The sequence below is a fragment of the Pristiophorus japonicus genome, unplaced genomic scaffold (assembly GCF_044704955.1).
Source record: "Pristiophorus japonicus isolate sPriJap1 unplaced genomic scaffold, sPriJap1.hap1 HAP1_SCAFFOLD_253, whole genome shotgun sequence".
Classification (NCBI taxonomy): domain Eukaryota; kingdom Metazoa; phylum Chordata; class Chondrichthyes; family Pristiophoridae; genus Pristiophorus; species Pristiophorus japonicus.
The window spans coordinates 574,999-579,610 of NW_027252263.1; the positions used below are offsets into that span (position 1 = coordinate 574,999).

At 51.5% G+C, this 4,612-nt stretch overlaps 1 non-coding gene across 1 annotated transcript; it reads left to right on the forward strand.

Moving 5' to 3' along the window:
• The first annotated feature begins 3,341 nt into the window (after window positions 1-3,341).
• Window positions 3,342-3,532, forward strand: LOC139247070 (U2 spliceosomal RNA). Its single transcript, XR_011590806.1, has one exon. It is a non-coding gene; the product is annotated as a U2 spliceosomal RNA (small nuclear RNA).
• Window positions 3,533-4,612: the final 1,080 nt, after the last annotated feature.

The following is a 4,612-nucleotide window of genomic DNA, read 5'->3' on the forward strand; positions in this document are numbered from 1 at the left end:
TTGCCTGTATTCTAGCCCTTGGGGCGGATTTTCCGCTCCTTTGCACTCCCTTTTTCCTCCCGGAGCTACGGGAAAGGCGGAGGTGAGGTATTCTGGGTGGGTGGTCAGCCTCCAGCGCCGCGCGGGGATGCTCAGGGATGGTTTTGCAGTGGCGTGGAGCAGCACTGCTTGGAAGAGCAGCTCCGGTGTGCAATGCCCCTGATCGTGACACCAACGCACTTTTTGACTCCCACCTGACCCGGCCGCCCCACAGCAGGCCCCCGCAGTGAATGCCTGGGAAAACAGGCAGTCCAACGATACCAACTGCAGAGAGGAAAGTAATGCACAGAGTAAGACTGCACAGAGGCTGAGCTCCAGGACATAGTCGATATATTTACTGAGGTATACGAAAGCATGGGCCTTACGTTTAACATCCATAAGGCAAAGGTCCTCCACCAGCCTGTCCTCACCGTACAGCACTGCCCCCCAGTCATCATGATCCACGGCGTGGCCTGGACACCATGGACCTTTTCCCACACCTCGGGAACCTCTTATCAACAAGAGCAGGCATCGACGGCGAGATCCAACACCGCCTCCAGTGCACCAGTGCAGCCTTCGGCCGCCTGAGGAAAAGAGTGTTCGAAGACCAGGCCCTCAAATCTGCCACCAAGCTCATAGTCTACAGGGCTGTAGTAATACTCTTTGTCCTGTATGGCTCAGAGACGTGGACCATGTACAGTAGACACCTCATGTCGCTGGAGAAATACCACCAATGATGTCTCCGCAAGATCCTACAAATCCCCTTGGAGGGCAGACGCACCAATGTTGGCGTCCTCAACCAGGCCAACATCCCCAGCATTGAAGCACTGACCACACTTGATCAGCTCCGCTGGGCAGGCCACATTGTTCGCATGCCAGACACGAGACTCCCAAAGCAAGCGCTCTACTCGGAACTCTTTCACGGCAAACGAGCCAAAGGTGGGCAGAGGAAACGTTACAAGGACACCCTCAAAGCCTCCCTGATAAAGTGCAACATACCTACTGACACCTGGGAGTCCCTGGCCAAAGACCACCCTAAGTGGAGGAAGAGCATCTGGGAGGGCGCTGAGCACCTCGAGTCTCATCGCCGAGAGCGTGCAGAAACCAAGCGCAGGCAGCGGAAGGAGCGTGCGGCAAACCAGTCCCACCCTCCCCTTCCCTCAACCACTGTCTGTCCCACCTGTGACAGGGACTGTGGTTCTCGTATTGGACTGTTCAGCCACCAAAGAACTCACTTCAGGAGTGGAAGCAAGTCTTCCTCGATTCCGAGGGACTGCCTATGATGATGATGATGATGCCTTGCATTGAAATATATACCACTTAGCACGACCAAACTCCATTGTTGTCTGTTTTCTAGCCCTTGGGGTGGATTTTCCGCTCCTCTGCGCTCCATTTTTCTCCCCAGAGCAGCGGGAAAGGCGGTGGTGAAGTCTTCTGGGCGGGTGGTCAGCCTCCAGCGCCCCGCGGGGGTGTTCAGGGACGGTTTTGCAGCGGCGCAGAGCAGCACCGCCCGGAAGAGCTGTGCCGGTGTGCAACGACCTTAATCGCGACACCAACGCGCTTTTTGACTCTCGCCCGACCAGTCCGCTCTGCAGCACGCCCCCGCAGTGGACGCCTGGGAAATCGGGTGGTTCAATGATACCGACTGCAGAGAGGAAGGTAATGCAGTCCGAAGGTAAGTGTGATTGTTTGTTCTTTTAATTTTTGGGTGCATTTATGTTGTGGTGGCGTGGGCTATATATTGGGTGTCTCTTGGAGAGCTCCCGGCCCAGCTCTTTAGCTCGGGAGTTTCCCGTGCTAATGCCCAAGAGTGGTGTACAACGCCTCCCTTAGCGCTGCATCCCACACTCAGGGCCCAGCTGCCCAATTTTGATAACTGAGGCTCAAACTGTTCCCGGGCCCAAATATTACCGCCCCGCCACATTACTGCCCCAAAATTACCAAGGCCAAAAGTCCAATCCAGTGTTTCCTCTGTTTTCCAAATTCACTTTCTACTTTTTGCTTTTCAATTTCAGCTTTGCTTCTCACCTTTCTGAATCTATTCTCAGGTTCCTATCCCCCTGCCAAGCTAGTTTAAACCCTCCCCAACAGCACTAGCAACCCCCTCCCACCGCCCCCACCGCGAGGATATTGGTCCCAGCTCTGTTGAGGTGCAACCCGTCAGGCTTGTACAGGTCCCACCTTCCCCAGAAACAGTCCCAATGCCTCAGGAATCTAAAGCCCTCCCATCCTGCACCATCTCTCCAGCCACGCATTCATCTGTTCTATCCTCCTATTTCTAGCTCGTGGCACCGGGAGTAATCCAGAGATTATTACCTTTGTGGTCCTGCTTTTTAATCTCTTTCATATCTCCCTAAACTTTGCCTGCAGGACCTCATGCCTCTTGCTATCTATGCCATTGGTCCTGATATGGACCACGACCTCTGGCTGTTCACCCTCTCCTCCCAGAATGCCCTGCAGCCGCTCAGTGACATCCTTGACCCTGACACCAATGAGGCAACATACTATCCTGGAGTCATGTCTACAGTCGCAGAAACATCTGTCTGCTCCCCTGACTATCGACATTGAAGTCCCCCACCCAGAGTACATTCTGTGCCCTTGCTACCCTCAGTGCTACCCAAGTGGTGTTCAACATGGAGGAGTACTGATTCATCAGCTGAGGGAGGGCGGTAGGTGGGAATCAGCAGGAGGTTTCCTTGCCCATGTTTGACATGAAGCCATGAGACTTCATCGGGTCCGGAGTCAATGTTGAGGACTCCAGGGCCACTCCCTCCTGACAGGATACCACTGTACCACCACTGGTGGTGGGACAGGACATACCCAGAGATGGCTATGAATTGGCTAAAGAACCAGAGACGACACGAGGAAATTTTTTTACGCAGTGAGTTGTTGTGATCTGGAATGCACTGCCTGAAAGGGTGGTGGAAGCTGATTCAATGGTATCTTTCAAAAGAGAATTTGATAAATACTTGAAGGGAAAAAAATTACAGGGCTATGAGGAAGGAGCGGGTGAGTGGGATTAATTGGATAGCTCTACCAAACAGGCACGATGGGCAAAATCATCATCATAGGTGTTATGTGTGTAATAACTCGATAGACTGAATACTGTAAACTAACACAGGTACAACCTGGCTCTGCTTTATTCGGACCCAAAGTGATTATATTACATGATGGCTTGCCTTTAATACCTGGGCCGCACACACGTGACCAATGACCTCTGACAGTGGCGCCACCTGATGGCTAGTAACTTCAAGCATACATACACAACAATATCCCCCTTTAAGATATTAGGCAGGGGAGTAACCATGATCAAGAAGGTGGTTCTCGCTTCTCGGCCTTTTGGCTAAGATCATGCGTAACTGACCTGACCAGCCACCATGACCTCCGGGTGGTTTCTCCCTGGTCAGGAAGGTATATGCTTGCTTTTTTGGAATCAGGAGGTGGGTGGGGTGGCTTGACCCATCCACCTCCACGGAGGTGTGTGGGTGGCTTGACCCATCCACCTCCATGGCACGAACCTGGTATTCCAGTACTTCCAGGAACGGTGCAGTGGCTCTAGGCCTTTTGGCTAAGAGCATTGGCGCAGAGTGATCCTTGGCATGTGCAAGGTGACCTCTGGCGTTTGTGATTTGACAAAGAATTGGAACGATTGGCTACGAATTTAAAAAAAAAAAAAAAAAAACAGTCTTTTTTCAAATTGAGATGCTCCGGGGCTTTCCGCTCCCGAGTTGATCGTCTCAGTTCAACTCCAGCCTTGGGTGAACGTTCTGAGTCTGTTATGACTGGGGGCTGGGTAGCCGATCTGCTGGGAATGGCAATGACCATGTCAGGGATTAAAAGTCCAGATTCACTGATGACAGCGGAGTCCTCTGATGACTGAGGGTAGGTTGGTGGGTCACTGATCGTATCTTCCTCAGACTGTTCCGGTTCATCCGTGTGTCGCAGCTTTATCTGATCAACATGTTTCCTGCATGTTTACCCATTCTTGAGCTTGACGATAAACACTCTGTTACCCTCCTTGGCCGTAACAGTACCGGTGATCCACTTGGGACCTTGACCATAATTTAGTACATACACAGGATCGTTAACAGAAATGTCACGTGACATGGCAGAGCGATCATGATACCACTGCTGACTTTGACATCTGTATTCAATATGATCGTTCAAGTCAGGGTGGACAAGAGAGAGCCTGGTCTTGAGACCTCTCTTCATCAATAGTTCAGCAGGGGGGACCCCAGTAAGCGTGTGGGGTCTTATCCTATAACTAAGCAACATGCATGACAAGCGAGTCTGCAGTGAACCTTGAGTTACACGTTTCATACTCGGTTTGATGGTTTGGACAGCACGCTCTGCTTGACCATTAGATGCGGGTTTGAATGGTGCTGACCTCACATGTTTGATACCATTGAGTTTCATAAACTCTTGAAACTCCAGAGTAGTGAAGCAAGATCCGTTGTTGCTCACAACGCTGTCGGGCAGACCATGAGTAGCAAACATGAGACGAAGGCTCTCAATGGTAGCTGTGGATGTACTGGATGACCTGATTGTACACTCTATTCACTTGGAATATGTATCCACCAAAACTAATCTTTCC